The sequence below is a fragment of the Oryza glaberrima genome, chromosome 4, assembly GCF_000147395.1.
Source record: "Oryza glaberrima chromosome 4, OglaRS2, whole genome shotgun sequence".
NCBI lineage: Eukaryota > Viridiplantae > Streptophyta > Magnoliopsida > Poales > Poaceae > Oryza > Oryza glaberrima.
In genome coordinates, this window is record NC_068329.1 from 230,251 (window position 1) to 255,705 (window position 25,455).

A 25,455-nucleotide genomic window follows, 5' to 3' on the forward strand; every position below is an offset into this window, starting at 1 on the left:
ATATCTCTCCTGACGGTAGCCATAGGCACCGTAGGTGACTAGCCATGCCAATCTCTGAAGTCGATATCTGGCGTCTTCTCTTGGCGTATGTTGAGGATTTTTATACAGGTTCGGGCCCTTGAATTGTCAGGTAATAACCCAACATCCTGTTGGCCGAAGCCGGTACTGCTCTTATTCATCATAATCACACCAGTACAATATTTGGGGTAGCCTATCTAACTGTTGTCGACTTGGCGGTCTGTAGTACTGACTCGTAGTCGACAACAGGGTAGCCTTCTTGCTCGAATCCACATCCAGCAAGATTAGAGATAGTGCTATATCTCTCCTGACGGTAGACATAGGCACCATAGGGGACTAGCCATGCCAATATCTGAAGTCAATATCTGGCGTATTGTCTTGGCGTATGTTGGCTTGTATGCTGATCTTCCGTCTTGATCTATTGTTCTGTGTCCCCTCTCCTCCTAGGGGGCCTTGTATTTATACCCATAGGTGTCCCCTTGTCCAAGTAGAACTAGGGAAACCAATATGGATACAATCCGAGTAGTCCTTGTCGTTTCCATGTAGAACTCTGGTTGTCTTTCCTTATCCGGAACTCCCTCCATATCCGAGGTCAGTTTCCGTTTAAGACATGGTATGTGGTAGGTCTTGCCGAGATTTAGTCAACTACTATTAGGTATATGGTATCCATAACCCTGACACTTTTTTTTACTTATTTTTCTCTCTTATGATCCAACTGTTCTCTTCATTCAAATCGTGCATCCAACGGTTCTTATTTATATTTATATGATGACATGGCTTATCCTGGTGGGATCTTGGGATCCTCTTTTCACTAATGTAGATTTGACCGGTTGAGCAATGACCGCACCAAATTCGATCGGTTGAGCAATGACCGCACCACAGCTTTTTACATGTACAAAGTTTTATATTTATAGACGACCCATTAAAAGTCCAGTAATGATAAGAAGGCCATATAGTCTAAACCTACCTCTGAAAATACGGTCACTCAAGAAAACCACACTTGAAAAATATAACCATATTCTCATATGCGGTCCTACTAGTCATTAGCGAGCGAGTAAATCCCCCTCCCCTTCTTATCGCGTTCCTCCATCTCTTGAGCTCCCTCCTTGTCGAAACAAGATTTCGGCAATACTAAAAGGGGGTGGCTATCAAGCTGGAAAAGTGGATGGGTTTAGAGACAAGGAATTTTATATAGGTTCATGCCTTCTTAATCAAGAAGTAATACCCTACTCCTGTCCGGGGATTGATCTGCCGAGTGTATTATTGATCGTATGATCTGGGAAAAAATCGTGCCCCTAGAGGCACCCGGACCCCTCCTTATATAGGGGAAGGGGTCCGTATTACAAAGTACAACCCATATCCTTAACGGAATAGGTAGCTATAGATAAGATACAATCGTAACCGACTAGGATCCGGGTATTTCCTTGACGTAAAAGTTTGGAATTTAACCCGAGTCTCCTTAAAGATATTCTATCTATACATGGCACCCCATACCCAGTCGGATTATACATGCCGCGGAGGTATGGGGTGTCCATAATCTCCACAGTAGCCCCTGAGACCTTTACAGTCGACGAAATAGTCTTCTCTCGTAATCCAAAATGATAATCCGAGTACTTCGACTTCTTCTGCCTTGATCTCCCGAGTACCAAAATCAAAGACTGTGAAGGGCTGAAAATAAAAAATCGGGTGCATTGACTAGATGCACCTAATTAGGTGTAGCCCCCGACTATGTGATTAGGTAAAGACTAAACATATAGTCAAGGTGCAAATAACATCCGTCCGAGTGGTTTTACAACCAAATTGTCCAAAGTATCATACAGCTAAGCATATGCGGCATTTAATAAAACATCCAGCCGACTGCTTTAGCTTTAATATACCAAAAATGGAAATATAAAAAGGCCTGAGTAAAAAATACTCTAAAGGTCCATAAATCAACACATATGACAAGAATCCAAGTAAAAACTCTTAAAGGATCCATCAAATGTGGTATAAATGTGATGTCATGACAATTGATGAGTCTAAATAGCCTAGGCTATGACTCACGCCATAATCTAGATAAGCATATAACATGCCGAGAGAATGACTGCTCAAAAACCAGTCATCTCAACAAAACCCAATCAGCTTTTGCAGCCTAAAAAAGCTAGCAAAAATTAGTATAACACTTTTCCATTGGGCACCTTTTTATTTGCATCGTAGTAATTCCAAAGAATTATCTAACTGCGTCAAAAAGGATTTTAGCAGCATTGGGCTACACTGTTGCGAGCAAGTATTGCCGAAGCAAAATGCCTAAGTCCCTAAGTATCACAACTTAGCCACGCTGATAGAAAAAGTGGGCTGAAGTACTGTTTTGGGCCTAGGCCCATTAGTACTCCTGATACCCTAATAATACCAAAAGCCAAACGTCGCTTCGTCTTCCCCGCCGAAACTATCGCCACTTTCCCCATTCCCTGCTACAGTGCGAAACCGCACCGGCGAAGCTAGGGTTCACCGATTCGCTCCAATCCATCCTCCAAAATTCCACAAAAATCTTCCACGCAACCACCGCATCAATCTCCCATTCATTCCCAACCACATTTCGGACCAAATCATACCATCCAGTTCGCATCCATGGCGGAAGAGAGAAAGCTTTGAAAGTCAGTGGGCGCCCTCCGATGTAACGGAGGAGAATTTGAAGGAGATGGTGGCGCACGGCGTTATTTCGGCAAAAGAGATCATCGGGTGGCATCCAGCATACGGTGAAATGTTCCCGACCCCCGACACACACGAGGTGGTGGTATTCTCCCATTTCTTTTATGGCGGGTTTTCTCTTTCGAGCTCAAGTTTCTTCCGAGGAATTTTGGATTTCTATGTAATCAGCCTGCACCACCTAAACCCCAGTTCCATAGTCCATATCGCCAATTTCATCCATGCTTGTGAATCTTTTCTAGGGATTAGGCCACATTTCGCTTTATTCCGCCGCATCTTCTTCCTCAAACCCCAGCCAAACAAAAGCAAACCATGCGTAGTTGGGGGAGCCGGATTTCAACTGAGGGGGACCTTGAGCCAAAAATACTTCTCCATGCCATTCAAGACCTCGAACAAAGGTTGGCACGCGAACTGGTTCTATGTGCAAAACCCTGAGCCAGCGCTTCCCGGATACTCCTGTCTTCCCCCAGTCTATCGCGATACCTGGAGCTCACTGCCGATGGGAGAAGAGGCCGCCCAAGCGCTCGACTTGTTGGATCGCATGCTTAAGCTGAAAGAACAAGGTCTGCAAGGGGAACAAATCACCCGGCACTTCATCAAGACCTGGCTGGCACCAATCAAGGAAAGATCTAGAACAGCCTTTGAGTTTGACGGCAAGCATGACCCCAATCGAGAGAACCCAGAATCTCTTGAGTTCAAAATTATGCAGGAGAGGATGTACAAAATCTTCTCGAATGCCATCGTGGTCAACTAATCACACTTATTGCCAGTTGTGCCATACAGTGCCTTCAACCCTCCTCCACCGGTATGTATTATACAACTCAGTTTCTCTCAAAGCATGCTTTTATCGTCTGTAAAGTCGACTGAGAAATTGGAAGACCATGCACAGGAATTCGCTTTGATGAAGTCCGATCCTCCAATCGCTCAACGCCGCTCACCTCGCCGGCACACTGGCCAAGCCAGCGGAGGGCCGAAGATTCAGTCGGACGTCCAACCCAACACCTCAAGATCGACTAACCAGTCAGATTCTCGTAAGAGGAAGCTGGTTTCAAGTGACGATGAAGGTGATGACGCGGAAAAGACGGGCAACAAAGGGGTGACTGGAAAACAACTAAAGCCAACCAATCCGAAGAAGAAAACATCCAGTCGTCCCATGCCAAAAATCAGAAAGTCATCCAGGTATGTGTCCTCTGGTAATTTCCCCTGCTTTACTAGTTACTCACAATTGAAACAGAGTTGATAACGTGTCTAAAATTTGTAGAAAACCATCTGACATAGATCCCTCTGGAAAAGACCCCACGCCGACTGGCATAGAGACTGGTCCTTCAGTAGAAACTGGGTCGACTGCCGAAAACCGCCCGGGTAATAATCAACTGGCAACCGGCAATGTAGATACCAGGAATGAGCCCCCGACTGGAAACCAGTCGGCTTAAGCTGAAGCCAATGCTGATCAGGAGCCCCCGACTAGAAACCAATCGGGTACAGAACATAATAGAGATATCCCAGAAATGGAAGCTCAGGCCAACAGCCCTCCCAAGATGGACATTGGTGCTGACCCTGGAACTAGTTCTCCTGTTAGGTTGAAAGGACCTGCTTGTCCCCGACCGGAAATTATCACAGGTAAACAAGTCCTCCAAACCTGCTTTGATCCGACAACCTTTATTCAATTACATCACCATTATTCATGAATATATAAGGGCCATTGATTGGTGATGAAGAGGAGGTCCTCCGGATACGATCGGCTGAAGATTCTTGCCCACCAATATTAGTCAAGTGGTGGGATGATGAAATGCGACCACAAGGAATTGTAATAAATAAGCAAAGGGAGCATGCACTCGTCCAAGTCATGTTCTTCAATAACATTGGTCCAAGTTCATTTGACGCTGCCGAGATCTTCGACAAGCTGAGAATTGCTCCGGATACATATTTTAAGAATATCAAGGAAGCTGGAAACATGGGAGCAGGCCTGGCGTTGGCGATGACCAAGTCCTTGTACCCGAAGATTGATATTGATGCCATTGATGGCTTTGCAGACGGGATAAGCGAAGAAGCTGCTCTTGACCTTATCAATCATGCACAAAAAGCTGCTGATAAGATAGCTGCTGATGTTGTTGAGAGATTCCAGGACAACGACCTTCGGCCGACTGGATCTAATAACTTTGATGATGAAAAGACTGATACTGATTGATGTTGTATTCTAACAATGATGATGATGATGATGATGATGATGGAGGCACAATTTGTACAATACTGATGAATTTATGTTGTGCTTGATGTTTCAAACTTAGCTCCTGATTTCTTAAAAGTTTTTGTCAAACCTCATTGAGCCTAAAACCTGCAAAAGTTGTTAAAAACTTTCAGTCCTCATTGACTAAGACAAAAAAAATCAAACAAGGCAATGATAAATCAAGTAAGCAAATTGAATTGATAAAAATCATACTCTATTATTATTATAATAGCCCCCGACTGATAACTCTAGAAAAAACTTGATGTTAGCAGTCAAAGAGGAAGATACAAAAAATAATGCCTAAGCATAAAAACGACGAAGATGTTCAATATTCCAAGAGTTGTCAATATGAGTACCGTCTTCACGTTTGAGTCGGTAAGAACCTGGCTGAGTAACTTCAGAAACTATGAACGGTCCTTTCCTTGTAGTCTGAATTTTCCTCAGAACCAGGTCGCCGACTAAGAAAGCTCGTGATCGAACATTGCGATTGTGATAACGGCGCAACCCTTGTAAATACCGAGCCGACTGAATTAAGGCTGCTTCACGGGCTTCCTCCAACCGATTGTAATCATCTATTTGGTCTTCTCCGTAGCGCTCCTCGCTGAAATTACGAAATTGCAATGACTCAAATTCCACCTCGCTTGGCAACATCGCTTCTGCTCCATAGACTAGAAAAAATGGCGACTGGCCCGTCGCCCGACTAGGTGTGGTGCGCAGGGACCAAAGGACAAATGGCAACTGTTCTACCCATTTGCCAGCATAGGGATGCAGTCGGTCAAAAACTCGTGCTTTTATTCCTTCAAGTATCATACCATTGGCACGTTCAACTTGTCCGTTGCTCATGGGGTGCGCTATGGAGGCATAACAAATTTTGATGCCGAAGTCCTGACAAAAATCTTTAAATACCCCGCTAGTGAATTGAGTGCCGTTATCAGTGATGATCCGATTGGGTACCCCAAATCGGTGCACAATGTTGATGAAGAAATCTCTAGCTTGTCTATCGTGATTATGATGACCGGTTTGGCTTCGATCCACTTGGAAAACTTGTCAACGGCTACGAAGAGATGAGTATAACCACCGACAGCCTTTTTAAACAGGCCAACCATGTCGAGCCCCCATACCGCGAACTCTTGAGCCGGTAGATGAGTCCGTCAGGCAAAAAATTGATAACCCTCACATGTTCGCACAATTTTGTCAGCGTCGGATACAGCTGTAGGCCAGAAAAAACCTTGCCAATATGCCTTGCCAACTATGGTTCGTGCGGCAGCGTGATTGCCACAGATGCCTGAATGTATATCCTTTAGCAATTGTCTTCCCTCCTCCAAAGACACATAGCGTTGCAAGATTCCTGATGGACTTTTCTTGTACAGCTCGGTCTCATGTACGACATAATGTCTGCTGCGCCTGGAGATCCGCTCGGCTTCGTCTTTATCTTGAGGGAGTTCTTGTTTGGTCAAAAATCTTATGAAGGACTCTCTCCAGTCGGCTTCAATCATGCTTACGTCTCGAGCGTCCGTGGCCTCGTTTATTTCTTCCCTTGGTACAGTTGGCTCATAAAGATGTTCAACGAACACGTCAGAAGGAGCTGCTTCTCGTTTTGAACCAAAATTGACCAGTCTATCGGCTGCCTCATTATTATGTCGAAGAACGTGGGTTAGCTCAAGGCCATCGAATTTATCTTCTAATTTGCGTACCTCCTACCGATAGGCAGTCATGTTATCATCAAGGCAGGACCACTCTTTCATGACTTGATTAACAACCAACTTAGAGTCTCCACGAACTATCAGACGCCGAATTCCCAAGGAGATCGCAAGCCTTAGCCCGTGAAGAAGCGCCTCATATTCCGCCACGTTGTGAGACGCAAAAAAATGTATCCACAATACGTAGCTCAACCTCTCTCCAGTCGGGGAAATTAGAACAACCCCCACTCCAGTGCCTGAAAGCCTCTTTGACCCGTCAAAATGCATAGTCCAATACTCCATCTTCTCCGCAGGCATGTCTTCTTGGCACTCGGTCCATTCGGCGACGAAGTCTGCTAAAGCTTGGGACTTGATCGAAGTTCGTGGCTTGAAGGATAGATCCAAAGACATCAACTCTAAGGCCCACTTTGCGATCCGCCCATTTTCTTCACGATTGTGAAGTATATCCCCGATGGAAATGATGTAACCACCGTAACCGAGTGACCTTGAAAGTAGTGAGATAATTTCCTGACGGTAATTAAAACACCATATAATAGCTTTTGAACCTGAGGATATCTTGTCTTAGAGTTGGCCAAAACTTCGCTAATGAAATAAATCGGTCGTTGTACTTTTTGAACATGGCCTTCCTCCTCACGCTCAACAACCAGAACCGTGCTCACAACCTGGGAAGTTACCGACATGTATAACAACAGAGGCTCTTGCGGATGTGGCGAAGCTAAGACCGGTGGAGTAGTGAGGAGTTTCTTGAAGTCTTCAAAGGCTTTTTGTGCTTCAGGTCCCCACTGGAAATTGTCGGTTTTCTTTAGCAGCTTGAAGAAGGGCATCCCCCGCTCGCCGAGTCGTGAGACGAACTGGCTGAGCGCTGCCATGCAACCAGTTAACTTTTGAACGTCCTTTTGGGAGCTTGGCGGTTTCATGTTGAGGATAGCATTGATTTTCTCCGGGTTGGCTTGTATGCCCCTGTGGGATACCATAAAGCCAAGAAACTTCCCTGACGGTACTCCGAAGATACACTTTTCAGGGTTTAATTTCATCCCGAAAGCACGGATGCTCGCAAAAGTCTCCTCTAGATCCGTGATCAAATCATCCTTCTGCTTGGTCTTGACGACTACATCATCAACATAAGCTTCAACGTTACGACCGATCTGAGTTGAAAAACATCTCTGGATCATGTGTTGATAAGTTGCTCATGCATTCTTTAATCCAAAAGGCATGGTGATGTAGCAATAGGCCCCAAAGGGTGTAATAAATGAAGTCTTTAAGCAGTCGGACTCCTTTAGTCGGATCTGATGATATCCTGAGTAGTAATCCAAAAAACTTAGTAGCTCGCAGTCGGCCGTTGAATCAACTACCTGGTAAATGTGAGGTAACCCGAAGGGATCTTTGGGACAAGACTTGAATCAACACACATGCGCCATTACCCCGTCTTCTTCCGAACTAGGACTGGGTTGGCCAGCCAGTTGGGATGAAGGACTTCCTTGATGAAGCCTGCTGCAAACAGCTTGGTCAGTTCCTCCTTGATCGCGACCTTCCTATCTTGTGCGAAACGATAGAGTCGTTGCTTGATAGGTTTAGCGTCTTCCTTAACATGTAAAGAGTGCTCAATCACCTCTCTAGGAATACCAGACATGTCAGATGGTTTCCACGCAAAGATATCGTTATTATTTTGAAGAAAGGTGATGAGTGCGCTTTCCTATTTACAATCTAACTCAGCGCCTATTACAACAGTCTTAGTAGGATCAGAGGGATCTAGAGGAATCTTCTTGGTCTTGGCGTCGCCTTCTCCGCTCTTTGTCATCTTGGTTGCAGGCACTTCTCATTCGGTTGCTGTGGACGCAGCCAGTCGGATCTCTTCTCGGGCGAGCGTGATCTCGCGGGTCTGGGCCATCTCGCAGCTTTCCTTGTCGCAAGTGATGGCTTGCTTGATGTCGCTCCGCAAGGATATGACTCCTCGGGGACCTGGCATCTTCATCATCATGTAGGTGTAGTGCGGGACAACCATGAACTTGGCTAACGCCGGGCGTCCGAATATGACATGGTACGCTGTCTCGAAATCAGCAACTTCGAAGCAAATATTCTCTGTGCGAAAGTTCTCCCAAGTGTCGAAAGTAACCGGCAAAGTGATCTGGCCGAGTCGAGTAGAAGACAGCCCGGGGATGACTCCGTGAAAGGGCGCGTTACTCGGCTTCAATTCTATGCGAGGAATCTGCATGTCATCCAGAGTCTTGGCGAAAAGGATGTTGAGTGCACTGCCACCATCGATAAGGGATCGTCGGAGCTTGACGTTGCGAACCACTGGGTCTAGTACCAGGGGGTACCGCCCCGGGTGGACCACTCGGTCAGGGTGATTGGAGCGGTCAAACTTGATAGCTGTCTCTGACCACCGAAGATATTGGGGTGTGTCGGGCTGAACAGCATTGATCTCCCGTTCGGTCAGCTTTTGCTTTCGCTTTGATTCATAAGCCAGGGGTCCGCCAAAGATGTGGTTAAGTTCCTTGCGATGGTCTTGAAAACCAGTCGGGGCATCATCTTCATCATCCTTCTTCTTTGACGTGCTTTGATCTCCGTCAGTCGTCTTGCGTGCGTTCTTGGCATATTATTCTGCGAACTACTTGTAGACGAAGCAATCTTTGGCCGCGTAATTGGAATTTGGATGATGTGGACATTGGGAATTCATGATCTTGTCAGAAGTGTTGACACGTGAACGTTGTCGGGTAGAATCCGCTAGGGCCACGGGCAGATAGTTTGCCATGGCTTTGCTGTCTCCTCCTTCTGCGCAAATTGCGAGGCTGTAGACGGTGAGCCAAGACTCTGGGTTAGTGGTGCCGTCATAATTCTCGATTCCAGTCGGCTTGAAGCCGGCTGGCCAATCCACTCGACGCAGGCCGCTTGTGAAAGCAGCAACTCCATCCACGTCGTCGTCGTAGCGATCTGGTGAATGGTGGGGGACGTAGCCTCTCGTCGCGTGGCGCTGGTTGATAATATCACGAAGATCGATGGGACGCCTGCGATGTAGGGAGCGGGGGCGTTCAGCTCGACGCTCCCTACGTCGGTCAGGAGGCGAGTGGACGGATTGCTCGTCGTGATCCCTGCTCCTGCGACTGGGTCCCGCGCCGACGACGCTGAGGCTTGGTTGGTGATAGTCTTGAGATCGAAGAGGGGGAACTCGGTTGCCAGTCGGCGTGGGGACGCTCGTGGAGTTAACCGGGACTGAAGCTGCGATCATGGTCTTGGTCTCGTTCAAGATGTTGACGACGTGATTGGCTTGGTTAAGTGCGTCTTCCTTGAGGAGGTTTCGAGAAGGGTGATCGCTGCAACCGCGTTCTGTTGTGGGGTGCGAAAAACCGCCGTCCCCTCGACGTCTTGCTGCCCGATGAGTTCTCGTGCTCGTCGCCCGGCCTCCAAGGCGCGCTGTCATCGGTCCTCAGCCTCCTTTGCAGCCCACTCGCGCTCCTGTTGCTCACGCTGTAGCCGTTCTCGCTCTTGTGCTTGGCGCTCCTCCTCCAGTCAGCGTCGTTCGGCTTCTTGTCGCACGCGCTGTTCTTCTGCTTCTCGGGCTTGACGCTGTTCTTCCGTCTCGTTGTCGGTTATGAAAATGCCGAAGTAGAGGGGTGTGTAGTTGTCTTCAAAGCCTTCGTCGAAGTCGTCGAGCTTGTGGTGGTCGTAGCGGTAGCCGAAGTCGTCGTACTCCACGATCTCCGTTGGTCGTGAGTCGACACCGGGGGAGCTGAGGTAGCCGTCCAGTTGTTCCATCGAAACCGTGCCGAGAGGCTGGAGTATGACGCCGACTTCCCTGGAGCTAGACTGGATCGGGGCCGGGGTCGGATCCGGCCTAGACCTACGGGGAGAAGACACCCTTGTGGTGAAGACGGCAGCCAAATCATCGGGGAGTTTCATCAGGATTGGCGGATAGGCTCCATCGCCTTGATCAGATCATGTTGGAGTAGATTGGATCTCGTCCGAGTGGTTTGGAGCCAACTCGGTTGAGATGATCTTGGGGTAGATCTTGGCCGAGTTCGGGATACCGAACGGGGCGGAGACCTGGCCTCTTCTCGATTGGTTCGAATCCGAGTCGAGGAGAGAAATCTTGCCGAAGTCGTTGGTGATGAAGTCGAGGCTGCCAAACCGGAACGCCTGCCTGGGTGGGAAGACGAAGTCGTTGATGCCGGAGACGAAACCCATCGCACTAGTCGGCGAAGAACTTGACGCTACCCCTACCTGGCGCGCCAACTGTCGAAACAAGATTTCGGCAATACTAAAAAGGGGTGGCTATCAAGCTGGAAAAGTGGATGGGTTTAGAGACAAGGAATTTTATATAGGTTCAGGCCTTCTTAATCAAGTAATACCCTACTCCTGTCCGGGGATTGATCCGCCGAGTGTATTATTGATCGTATGATCTGGGAAAAAATCGTGCCCCTAGAGGCACCCGAACCCCTCCTTATATAGGGGAAGGGGTCCGTATTACAAAGTACAGCCCATATCCTTAACGGAATAGGTAGCTACAGATAAGATACAATCGTAGCCCATATCCTTAACGGAATAGGTAGCTACAGATAAGATACAATCGTAACCGACTAGGATCCGGGTATTTCCTTGACGTACAAGTTTGGAATTTAACCCGAGTCCCTTTAAAGATATTCTATCTATACATTGCACCTTTTCTGCACACTTTGTCCTCACTCGTGCACACCCGGGAAGAATTTCCCGGTCGGTCACCCATTCCAAATTGCTCCAGGCCAAGGACGCTTAACCCTGGAGTTCTTTGGAGATTGGTTTCCGGAAAAGAAGTTGCAACTTGTTTATATGAGTATTCTATTAATCCTATTAAGCCCTGGGCCGGGATGTCACATTCTCACCCACTTAAGATACCGACGTCCTCGTCGGTCAACCCAGGCCAGGAACGTCCCCTATTAGCACCACGTATATACAGACAATTTTCGGCGCACATACGTCATGCCATACGACCACATCGTGGATCATCCCGTATACACCGTATGCCCGCGTACATATTTATATATATGTATAGCTGCAAGGGTTGGCTCTGATACCATCTGTGACGCCCCACACTCTCCAAGGCCGGGCCCTCTCTACATCTGGCAGCTATCCTAGGATATAGACTACCCTCACAGACCAACACTAGTCTTTTCTGCACAATTTGTCCTCACTCGTGCACACCCGGGAAGAATTTCCTGGTCGATCCCCCATCCCAAATTGCTCCAAGCCAAGCCACCCATCCCAAATTGCTCCAGGCCAAGCACGCTTAACCCTGGAGTTCTTGGGAGATTGGCTTCCGAAAAAGAAGTTGCAACTTGTTTATATGAGTATTCTATTAATCCTATTAAGCCCTGGGCCAGGATGTCATAGCACCCCATACCCAGTCGGATTATACATGCCGTGGAGGTATGGGGTATCCATAATCTCCACACTCCTAGCCTTCTCTTTGCCACCACCTAGAGTTATGTTGCCCTCGTTGTAAACCACTCCGCCACACTAGTTTCGTTCGCTTGAGCGGCTGTTAAACCCCAACTCAAGAATCCAACGCCGATAGGCTAGGCTTAACAAATGATGCCAGCCATACAACAGAGAAGTACTACTACATATCTACAGACATGCATGTTTTTTTTCTATTATGTCATACATGTCCATTTTTCCTTATAAAATTTTCTCTTAAATTACTTATTATAGATCTATAATCCGATTATACTATTGTGTTCGTTGCAATTAAATCTTTATAACAAGATCTTACATGATTATATTATGATGAAAAAATATTTATGTTTGTAAAATAATTTTATTACATATGCAACTTACTTTTATTATATATGTAAGTTACTTTTATCATATATATAAATTAATTTTAGATTTTATTAAATTACTAGCTATACATTCATAATGCTCTGAGTTGATACTTTTATTATTGCTTTTAGTCAATTCCATAATTTGTGTTGATTAAATTTAATTTCCAAATAAACTCATGTTTTTATCCCTACAACAGATTTACTTCTAATGTTGTAACAACTTACTTCCTTTTTTACTAAGTTACTTTTATGATTTATAAAAATTACTTTCAAACTTTATTTAATTAACTTTCATAAATGTATTTACTTAAAAATCTTCTCTACACTTGTGAATTTACTCCACATAGTTTCTTACTTGAACTCAGTCATAATGTAATTATTTCTAATGCTACAGAGAGTTACTCCTGTTGAATATCTAAGTTACTTCTACAATTTACATAAATTATTTAAAATTGATAAAATGTTTGAATGTATTCAATATGGATATCGTTTTGTCACATATTTTGAGTAGAGTACAGTGATGCAAATAGATCTTAAAAATAATATGTGATTTAAAAGATATAGGTCATTAAAAAGGTTAAAAAAAGACATGCACCATTGTAATTTTTTTAGCTAAAGGGGCATTCATATATGCGATGGAGTGGTCGCTGGTTAGGATTATGTTGACGGTAAAATTTGGCATATTCCGTTAAAAGAAGGAATAAGATATGAGCGGGATCAACGACATGATTTCGGTTGGACAAATAGAAAATGAATCAGCTGGTAGGCATTGGCGGTGCCATGTTGACTAAGTGTTGCCGATAGAAGCAAGTCGTGTTTTTGTCGGACTCAGAGAAGAGATTGTAGATATTTCTAAACAAGAAATCGAGTCTAATATGGATAATTGTATCTGTTAATTAGGATAAGAGCCAGGTTAAGTTTGAGTCGTGTCTGATATGGATGAGTTTTGTGTTATGGGTATAAATATAATTATGGGTATAAATATATGCCTAGGGTTTTGTAAGGAGGATAACAATAGTTCAATATACTCTCGACGCATCGCCACCCTTTTCATTTTTGGTTGTCTCGATGAGTTCTTGTTTCGAGTCGAGCTGCATTGGCTTCGATCTTTGGCAAGATATAAGACTTGTCTGTTATCATATATCTTAGCTAATCTAAGTGGATGACTCTATTTACCTATATCGGTGTTGACGAAAAATACGCACTCGGCTGATGGTGCCAGATCTGTGTTGGCGCGAACTAAGTCAACGAACACAACGGCCTGGGAGATCTGCTTAATTAGCTCTAGTGCAGGTCCAAAATACTGATAAGATGCGGGTGCGCTAGTCAGTTTGATCCTGGAACTGACAAGATTTATAAAGTGAAAATCAAAGTGTTGATCGGCCAATAAGTCGATACCAGCCGATGTCGATAGGGTTTTCAACAATCGACTGTATGTCCAGTGTAGATTCTGACACTTGAGTAATATAAAGACAACCGGCTGATGATAATGTATAAAACAATAATATAATCCAACATAAACCAATCGGCTAATAATAATATGATAGAATGAGTACTGATCTGATGGTTAAAGCATACATCGGCTGGTGTTTCGATGTCACTAAATCCAAACGATTAGATAATCAATGGCACCTTTGTTACAATCGGCTAAAACCAACTTGTAAGTAATTCTTATAAGCCGATGCAACGTTCAGATAACTCATCGGCTGAAACCCTGATGGAACCCTTATTGGCAATCAAAAGGCAGGCTAGAGACTATGGTTCTAAGAATGACTTAGTAGGTCAAACCCAATTGATGCAACACTAAGTATGAAAAGAAACATAATATCTAGACAATCAAGCCTTTGACTGATTTTCAGGGTGGTAGATATCTTAGCTAATCTAGATCGACGAAACATTTTAGCTGATACTGGCAAAACCCTAGAAAAGTTCTGACCGATACAAGAAAGTTGAATAATCGACTTAGATTAACTAAGATATATGATAAATTGGTAGGCAAATATATCAACCGAACCAGAGCGATCCAAGAGGTCGAAGCAATGCAGCCTTAAACAAAACCAATGTAGTCGATACAATAGCTAGGGCCGGTGGAATGTAGGACTTACCCTTCGCTGGAGATCGAAGTCGATGCAGCCCACGTCAGGTGCCAAGTTCTACCAATGATAAGTAAAAACCTCGAAAAAGAGGGTGGCGATGCGCCGAGTAGTTGTATTCATCGTGAGATAGTTTACAGGGATCCCGGGTGTAGATATTTATACCAATTGGTAGATACTAGTCCTTATTGGACACCATACAAACTTTCCTAAAGATAAAAGGCAAAACATAAAGTCCTTATCAGACACTAAACACACTTTCCAAAAGATAAAAGGGAATTACTAAATCTTGTCTAATCCCTTCTTTCTATAAAGCTAATGCCCACTAAACACCTACAGCTCAATATGAAAGCATAGTATTTATTAGCACTCCTATAACCTACAAGCAAGCATGCCACATCAACCCATTAAGCATACAAAGCTCAACATGCAAGCATATAGTAATTATATCTACAATTTACTTCATTCTAAAACTAAACATACATATGCTAAATCATCATTCTCAAATCATTTTCATAATATATCCATCCAAATCATTTCATCATTTCTCCATTATTTAACATATATCCTGCAGCAAAGCGTGGGGCATCATCTAGTTAATAGATAGAATTAAGCCACTATGCCATGGTCTTTATGATTCCTTCTTGAACTCAATCACTTCTAGATAAGTTTCCATCAGCTGGTTGCACTCTTTCCTTAACCGAATCCATTAAAGAATCTTACCAAATTTTGGCGTTAACAATCGACTCGATCTGTTAGGGTTTCACCCACATCAGCTAAACAATTTTCATTGATTTAGATTAGTAAGGGTATCTACCACCCTGAAAATCAATCAAGAGCTCGATTGTTTAGACCTTATATTTCCTTTCATACTTAGTGCTGCATTAATTGGGTTTAAAGTTTGAACTACTGAGTCATGTTTGGAATTGTAAGAACTAACTTGCTCATTGATTGACAAGAAGGATAGTATTCGAGTTTTAGCCAATCTTACCTGATATATCTGTTTACATGTTTTTTTAATATGATTAATATTGCTTAATATGTTATATATGCCCCTTATATAAGAAAATCATTCATTCAAATATGCTAAGCTTGTATTCAATCTTAACCAGATTTAAATATTTAGAATTAATGCTTGTTTAGTATATTTGCTTTAGATTGATATTTTGTATAAGGTTGTATCGGAGCTATAGCCATTACATTATCTTTTCTTACCTAAACGGTCTTATCGGCTATGATACAAATACTTGTAGTTTGCAATTTATTCAATCTTGGATACAAGCAGTTTATAAAATCTAAAATCTCGGTTTAGTTCGATCTATCCCAATTGCTTGAAAATCTTGAATTATAGATTACATATTGTTAGTTTCTGTTGCTGATGGAACATGTGTAAGGATCTTTCATATTTATCTTTTCATTCCATACTTTATAGCCGATTCAGCTCAGTTGCATCGGCTAGGTCCTGGCGATACGTCATTGGCTTATTGGCCAATTGACTATCGTTTACTAGTTCAAACATATTGTTATTCTTGTTGGTTGCAGGATTGAACCAACTGACACGTTCTGAATCCGAAGTGATATTTGGACCTACACTAGAACTAAGCAGAACTTCTAGGCCGCTATGTTTTCGCATAAACAGACTAACGCACTACCGTGCACAATCTAGTCACATCCTGTTTTCTTCAAAAACAGGTAGTCTCTTCTCTTCCTAAATATATTCTGCGTACCATTCAAAGGTTGACACTAATATTATAAAATAAGTTCGTTGAAGGACTAAAATGCCAAAAACTACATCCTACAGGGAGGTTTGGATCCATGATCCTACTCTATTCCCTCCGTCCCAAAAAACTCAACTTCTAGAGTTTAAATTTTGTTCCACACAAAACCAACTTCTATCATCCTACTTACCCTCAGCACGTAAAACGAGAAGTTTTATCCCATCGATACCCTTTACCTACCTATCACCTTTACTACTTTTTCCAATGATTAAGGATATTTTAATCATTCTTCATCTTCACAAATCCTACCTTGGAATGCTAGGAATAGTGCTAGGAATAGTTTTTTTTTTTGACGGAGAGAGTAGCTTCCATGTATATATCATTGATGTGATTAATGATTAGCCAGCCGCCCACGTCGTCATGCATGCGACCTCCGATTCACTTCAATTGCTTAGTGGAATTGAAGTGCACCGACCGAAACGTCCAATTGACAAGAAAATAAATAAAATTCAATAAACAACAACGATACTTTTTTGTTAGAAAAATAAAACATCACCAACTGCTAAAGGATACGGCAATTTATTGTCGACCATACAACAGTGACTAACTGCAACCTTATTTGATTATAAACTCTCGTATTTCTATTTTTAATGCGACAGCAGGTTACTGTAGCCATCTTAAAAACCACATGGCCGCGTTCAAAATAAATTAGATATATATATCACTGGACTCAAATTCTAGCCGAAAATCCATGGCTGGCCGGTGGAAATAGATCAAACCGAGGTGCTATATTGTTGGGTCATTCAACACTTTGTGGACCTAATTGACTAACTAATTGTTCCGGAAAATAGCTGCAATATATCATAAGTCTTTGTTCAGTATTAACATTGATAATCATCTTTTTTGGTGTAACAACAAATGTGTTTATACAGAGTTGGTTCTTTAAAATAGCCGCTTGCGTACACTTTTCCCTTTACAATGGTGACCGGCGCTGTTCTTTTCTCCAACAAAAGTTGGATAAACTTTTAGATATTCGTGGCACGTTTTTCAAACCGCTAAGCGGTGCATTTTGTGTGAAAACTTTCTATATGAAAGTTGTTCTAAAATATCAGATTAATCGATTTTTTAAAGTTTGTAATAATTAAAAACTCAATTAATCATACATTATTACCACCTTGTTTTACATGAAACACTTAATCTTTATTTTTATCTTCATCTTTATAAGATTCAAACACCACTCGAGAAAAAAAATGCGAGGCTGCCATTGGCCACGCCCTAGCTTGCCCCCATTGGCCACCTCCTCCTTTCCGATGCAGTAGCGTCTGCGAACTGTTGGAATTAATGTGTATGCTAAGGTTCATGTCAATATTAATTTGTAAGTAAATTACAAGGTCCCATCTCATGGAAGGGAGGCATGTGAATATTTGTTTTATGGCAATAATTGCATTTAGCGACGAATCTGATTGCCATTGCGTGATTTAAAGAGTTCTTCAAAGTTGGCCCATACCTCAGATTTGGACCGCTTGTTGCTAGCACTTGAGCCGGACAGCGCGTCGTTGCCATTGTCACCGGCACCGGTATCTAGGTAGAAGGTTACCTTTGTTTGTTGGTGTTTCACGGGTTGTAGAGGAAGGCGGCAGGTGGTGCCAGCCTAGAGCTATAGGGCAGAGTTTCCTTGGCAGACCAGGGGTACGCCAGTGTCGAAGAAATTGATAGAGTTTTACCATAACTTCATTAAGATAACTAACCCATGGGAGTCCTCTCTATCCTATACCTACCATTTAGTTGTTTTCCTTGGAAGAATCCTGTTCTTAGATTATACACACACGTTCCATGTGAATACGATACCTTGGAATACCCTTGGGTGAAGGTTACAACGGTATCTGTGCGTTTGCAGACTATTATGTGGTCAGAATAAATACCAACAACAACCCATAGGGGGCCACTCTCGGAGAGTAGGTGACAAATGTGCCCTGAGCATAGCCCTTGGGGGTTGCACCCTGCTGATGTGAAATTCTTCGTGACACACGACTTGGAAATATGCTTATCTCCAGTGTAGGGCATGACAATTAATTTGATCTTGCAACTAGCAAGATAGATAGATAGATAGATAGATAGATAGATTGATTGATTGATTGATTGATTGATTGATTGATAGATAGATAGATAGATAGATAGATAGATAGAGAGATAGATCGTATAAGATCAAGGAGTCAATCGACCAATAAACTGATATGATGTTGCGAGGCCAACCAATGTCAATAGGGTTTTGAATAATCGGCTATAGGTCTAATGTAAATTCAGATAATCAGATAAGCAATGAGATTTGTGTTATCACCAGCTGGAACTAAACTATGTTATCATCGGCTGGAACTAAACAACCGTTCTTTATCAAAAGCAATCTTGATAGATCAGACCAAACTGAGACAATATAAGATAGAAGTTGATAAATATAGATTTAACTAAAGATTATACAAGCTTGAGTGTAAGCCGATGTAACTCAGAAGATGCAATGAGATAATATAATGTGAACAAATCGTCTAAAACTAATATAATGTGGTAGATATAAATCCGATGGTTAAAACATACATTGGCTGGAGATCTAATGTAAGTAAATTAAAGTGTATAACGGCTAACTAACTGATACATCTGATAGTTGAAGCCCAAAATAATGATAACATCGGGTAGCGCTCCAATGAACGCTGCATAAAAACCTTACCGGCTTACAAGAATTAAACTTATTAGCAAAAATCTAATAGATTGGGCCTGACCGAGACAGTATAAGACTAAAGATAATAAGAAAAACCTACTTAGCCGATAGATCTATACAAACGTGATGGATATAATAAATCTATCTAAAATAATAGTACAATTAGAGAACTACCAACTTAGCTAGAATATCAGACCCAACTAAGAAAGTCCTAACTAAGATTATACAACTCTAAACAGTAATGCAATTGAAGATAGAATCAATATATCAAATAGGCAATGCTTGCATCAACCTAGATAGAATATCAGACTTAATCGAGAAAGTTCTTGCCAGGCTGATACAAGCAAAGTTGATGGAACTTCCTTGCCGGAGATCGAACTTAACCAATGCAGCCATGCTCGAAACTAATAACTCGCTGGGATAAAAGGGTGGTGATGCGTCGAAAGTAATTGCATCGGTCTATGGAGATAGATTACGAAGACCCTGGGTGTACATATTTATAATCTCGGGCTGATATGAGTCCCAATCGGACATGACTCACAATTCCTAAAGATAATACACAAGTCTTAATCAGACACTAATCAAACTTTCCTAAAGATAAAAAGGAAAAATACTAAACCATGTATAATTAATAGATAAATTAAGCTACCATGTCGTGGTCTTGACGATTCTTTCTTGAACTTGGTTTCTTCTAGATAAGCTTTCCATCGGTTGATTATGTTCTTTCCCTAACCAAATCCAATAAAGAATTTTATCAAATTTTGGCATTAACACACTGTGGGCGGATATGCCCCGAGCATAGCCGGGGAACCACATTCGTGAGCATGCGGCAGGTACGCCCAAGTATCTGATATGGAGACCCTGGTTCCCATTTATCTGACACCATAAAATATGATTTGAGATTATTTGGAAATTTTTTATAACACATGTTAGCTCCATGTGTCGTGTATTTAGCACTATTTTAATTGTGCATGTTATGTGTAGTTTTCTTTATGATGGAAAGTTTAAGGATGGTTGTTTTTTCTATGATCGTACTATGCAGGGGTATGTATGTAGTGTGGTTTCTCGGCTTTATATGTTTTCCCCAATTCTATCGATGGGTTATACTCGACAACGGTATTAGTATAGTATTGTGGGCGTTGATACTAAAGTATGTGCAAGATTGCGGTAAAAGACAGGGAACAAAGTATTTTTATACTGGTTTAGGCCCTAGATGGGTAATAGCCATAATCCAGTTTATTTGAATAGCTCTAAGATGTATCATACCAATTACAATGGGGAGCAAGCTAGCTAAATTTAGCCTACCAATTAGTATTCACCGAGAATTGATCTTACAACTAGCTATTGATTTCCTCCTGGATAGTCCTCGATGTGGCTTGTGGATATGATTTAGTCCCTTTCCCTTCCTAGGGACTGTATTTATATTGATAAAAAACTTCTTATCCAAGTAGAACTTGTCACACCCTAAAAATCCTAAATATATAAATTGTTGTTTAATTGGAATTATTAGAATTGATTTTTAAAAGCCTAGAAGAGAAGATCTAATTTTTAAATAATAAATTCCAATATAAAATGGGGCTAGATAAAATTTTATTAAATACTTTGCTTAATTCTATAATTCCTAGATTTTTCTGGGATTTATTTGAGCTAAGGAAGTATTTTTAATAAATGGAATTGCATTTCATGAATAATTTAAATTGGAAAAAGTTTTAAAAAGTCTCTTTTGGCTTTGGGCCGAAAGTCGGCCCAAACCCTCTGTCTCCTCCTCGGCCCAAGTCGGCCCAGTCCGCAGCCGCCGCTCGCGCGCGCGTCCGCTCGCTGACAGGTGGGGCCCGCCTGTCAGGGTCGTCGTCTTCCTCGCGCCGCCGCCGCCCGAAACCCTAGCGCCGCGCCGCCGCCGTCTCTTTCCAAATCCGGCCGATCCTTTCCGTTTCCGATGAAATCGATAGAGGGGAAATGATCTTCGGGACCTCCTCTATCTTTTCTCTTTTGGAATCATCGTCTAAATCGCTTTGGAAATCCGTGGATTCGATCTCGAATCGGATCGGTCTCTCTCCTCCGAACCCTAGACTTTCCTTCTCGTCGCCGGCCGCCGTGGGCCTTCGCCGCTGTGTTCTTGCCCCTATAAAAGGATCCCCGGTGTCTCCGCTACCCGCCGCCACCCTCGCCTTCGCCTCTCGTCGTCCGTAGAGCCCTAGCGCTGTGAGTCCTCGCGCCGCCGTCGTCGCCGCCGCTCCAGCCGTGCGCCGCCGTCGCTCCAGTCGTCGCCGTCGCTCGGGAAGGCCGCCGTCGTGGTCGCCGTCGCGTCGCCGTCCTCGTCCGCCCCTCCGTCGTCGCTGTTGACCACCGGAACTCCGTCGCCGTCGTCAAGCCGAAGGTTGCCGCCGCTTCTTCCTCGTCGCCGACGTCGTCCGGTCATCGTCCGCCGTCGCTTTGGTCGCCGGTGAGTTCGCCGTGCCGTCCGCTACCCGTAGGTGCTCTCCGTTCGTGCCGCCGCGCCGTCGTTCGCCGGCGAGCTCGCGCGGTTCGGTCGCCGCCGGGGATGACGTCACCGCTGACGCCATCGATACCGTCCGCCGTGGTCCGGCCGTGGACCGGTCGATCTCGGCCGTCCGTTCCTGTGAACCGTCGCCGTGCACCCGGTCCACCGCAAACCCTAGCCGCTGACGCAATAAATCCTCTTTTCCTTTTCAAAAATAATTCATTATTGCGTCATAATTCAATTAAAATCCATATAAGTGTTTTAATCCGATTTAATCTTTAAAAATTCATAACTAATTCATCTTAGCTCGGATTTAGTTGGTTCAAGTCTCTAAATTTTTCTAAAATTGAGATCTACATGATAAAAATATCCACATGTACTGTTCATGCTTTGTTTATGTGCTGTTTTGGTGTTTTGCTCTTTTCTGTTTAGATTCCGACGTTTCCGGAGAGTCCGTTTTCGCAGGAGAAGAATTTGAAGAGTTCCAAGGCCAGCAAGGCAAGTCACACAGATCCCAAATAACCCTTTGAGCATGTTGATCCCATTTAAAGCTATTGTTTCTATTCAACTATTGCATTTATTTTCGAATGTCATTGGGTGGAATTAACCTATTGTTTGTTATAGCCCTTTTGTTCTTGATTACTTTATTCCTTGATACCTTGGGTTCTTATAAATTGACTAGTTGAGCTTTATATTGGTTTAGCTAGATATTAGATGTGATTGCTTAGCCATGCTTAGAAACATTAGCACACTATTGGGATAACTTATGACTCACTATTATTTAATGATGGCTTAATGATAACTCATGATGGTTAATCATGATTTGTTAATTAATTAATTTGCCAACTAAAACCTGTTAATGGTGGGTTTTGAGCACATGGTTTTGATGGTCGTGCTCATGACAATTAAGGACCGGTTCACGAGTTTCGGTTGTGAAACATTAACCGTGCCAACCACAAGCCAGCGTGGGCAACGGCTTTACCTTTTGTATAGCATAGTTCATTGCGGGGCACCAGACTGAGAAGTGGCGGAGATAAGCCCACGGGGGTCGCTGGGGAGTCCATGCCTTGTTTATAAGGGGGTGATTATGATCCAGGAACGGTGCGCTGTGGTGGATTGTGTTGTGCGAGGGGTACTGTCACAGCTCCTTTCTGAGGTACCGTGGTGGTATCAAGGCGCATGGTGACATGTCGTGGGGCTGTGTCTTGTGGGTACAGTGGTACACCTCTGGTCAGAGTAAAACTATTCGAATAGCCGTGCCCGCGGTTATGGGCGGGTCAAACAATGTCTTTCGTGATTAGTCTCACACCTCTCATCATAATAAAAGATACTATGACTGGTAATAATTTGGTTAGCTCCTAGCTTGGAATGGTATATTCCTGGTTTGGAGATAGAACTGTGCAGCCGGGATTGGTTGTTCAGAATGGTTGGGCCTATGCAACAGGGTATGTTGTATAGCGTTGGATTAATACTGTTTAAATATTACTTAACTGTTTTATTAAATTCTGAAATGTTTATTAAATGCTGTTTATGCAAATGAAACCCTACTATGCCATCCTTTGTTATCCTGTGCACTTGCATATTTGCTGCGTGGCTTGCTGAGTATGTCATATACTCACCTTGCAATCATTCATCAGAGGAGGAGTTGTACAGTGATGCTGATGGTGTGGAGGATTAGGTGTAGCCCTGGTCAAGCTGCCTGTGGAGTGGAATCGTCTGCGCCGTTTATCTTATTTTCCGCTGCTTAGATCTTTATTGATTGAGAGGAACTATCTACCTCTGTAATGACATTTTATTCGCTTATTAATTAGAGTAATAATTGTACTCTATTATCAATTTGTTATTGTGTGCCTCGGCTGATTCCTGGACGAGGGTTCACACACATGTAAGCGTTTGGAATTTTGGATAGAAATTCCGGGCGTGACAAGTTGGTATCAGAGCCTCCTTGACCCTAGGTTATGCCCAATGGTTACCCATAGAAGCCCTCTAAAAATATTGGAAAAATAGAACTGTTCTCCTCTGTTTCTCTTTGAATTAAACCAAACAAATGGCACATGCAGTTTATAATTCCTTTATTTGTTCTCATTTAAAAATTTATTTATTATTAATCCTGTGCTATTAGTACCGTACATCTATTACCGTACTAATGGCTCATTTGCCAGCAAAAGTTTTACAACATTGTTCTATTTAATCTTGCTGCAATGAAATAAATTTAGCAGGTTGATTTTATAACTTTTCTTTTATTTTGAAACCTGTTGTTCAAAAGTGCAAAATTTGTGATCCTGTTTCCAACTGTTTCAACTTATCTTGCAAGCTTGGTTTACCTTATTTACTTATCTTTTACTTTGATTTTCTAAATTTATTCAAATTAATCCAAAAACTTGTGCTATTAATTGGACAAACGTCTTTAACTCCCTCCTTTTCACTTGTCTTTAGATGCCGCGCTACAAGCCTGAGTACTTGTTTGGTGTTGAGGGATTTGTCCAGGAGTTGCGTACGATGTCCTTTGCCAAAGGATTTGGGACTGCCCCTATGTATGCCCAGATTCCTCATGATCGGGATGAAGAGAAGTGTCGAGTCAAAGTCACCTTGAACAGTAATAGTGAAGATATCCCATCAGTGATGTTCGAAGCTGGAGGAGGAAATTATATTCATGCATGTCAGGAGGTGGCAAGGATCGCCATAGGAGAGCTCCGCGATCGCTACAGTGATCAGTTGGCCGACACGGAGTATCGCTACCATCCTCGCCAACCCCAGGGAAGTGACCGTGGCAGCTACCTAGAGACTGAGGGGATTGAGAATGATGCTACCACAAGGCATTTGGTTGAGATGCTGTGGGCTATGGATGAGACCCGCGCGGAGGTTGTGCTAGCAGCTCAAGATCGTGAAGATCGGAATCGCGGTAAGATTTGCAAGCTAGAAGACAAGGTGGATCGTTTGGAGAAGGAACTAGCCACATTGAAGGGAGAAGCACCGCCGCAGAAGGCCAGGGTTCGTCTTACCGCAAGGAAGAGAGCTCTATTCGTCCCTCGCTACCAATTGGCGCCAAAGGTCCGTGTGGTGGAGAAAGAAGTTACCCCAGCCCTAGCAGATCCTCCGGTCGTCAATATAAGTGATGATGAGGGAGAAGAATCGAAGCGCACCCATTCAAAGGTCGAGTGGGGAGCCACTCAAGATGATGAAGACAAGTCGAACGAGCCTTCAATCAACTCCGATGCCCGGAAGATCTAGAGTTCCTTGTCAAGCCGTTGTCCTAGATCGTTGTGTTAGTTTGCTTGTTTTAAGTTTGGTTGTGTGTGTGGGTCCTGCATGTGGTTTACATCAGTGGTGGGATGTAAGTGCATGCGTTTGTTTGCTTTCGAGTGTTAGGTAGTTGGTGAGTTTAGTGGTGTGAGAGAGTCTTCAGTTTTGTAAGAATGAAACTCAGTTAAGATCAATAAAAGTTAAGTTAGTGGAAAAATTAATTCTCTGTCCTAAGTAGTTTTTCCCGGTTTCTCTTCTTGTGCCCTTGCCCATGCCAGATGGTGCTCACTCGCAGCAACGGGAATGGCCCCAACAACAACAACAACAACAACAACAACAATGGAGAGAACCCCACACTTGCTCAAGTCCTGGCTCAACAGGCACAGCTTATGAACATGATGATGCAGCAACTCCAGAACCAGCAGAATCAGGGAAATAACCACGCACCTCCCCAGAACAAGTTAGCAGAATTTCTTCGTGTGAGGCCGCCCACTTTCTCTAGCACCACTAATCCTGTGGAAGCTGGTGATTGGCTGCACGCCATAGAGAAGAAGTTGGATTTGCTTCAGTGCACCGATCAGGAGAAGGTCTCATTTGCATCACACCAACTGCATGGCCCTGCCTCTGAGTGGTGGGATCACTTCCGCCCTAACAGGACTACTGCTGAACCTATCACTTGGCTTGAATTCACCGCTGCTTTTCGGAAGACGCATATACCATCGGGAGTGGTGTCTCTCAAGAAGAAAGAATTTAGGTCGCTCACCCAAGGATCTCGCACGGT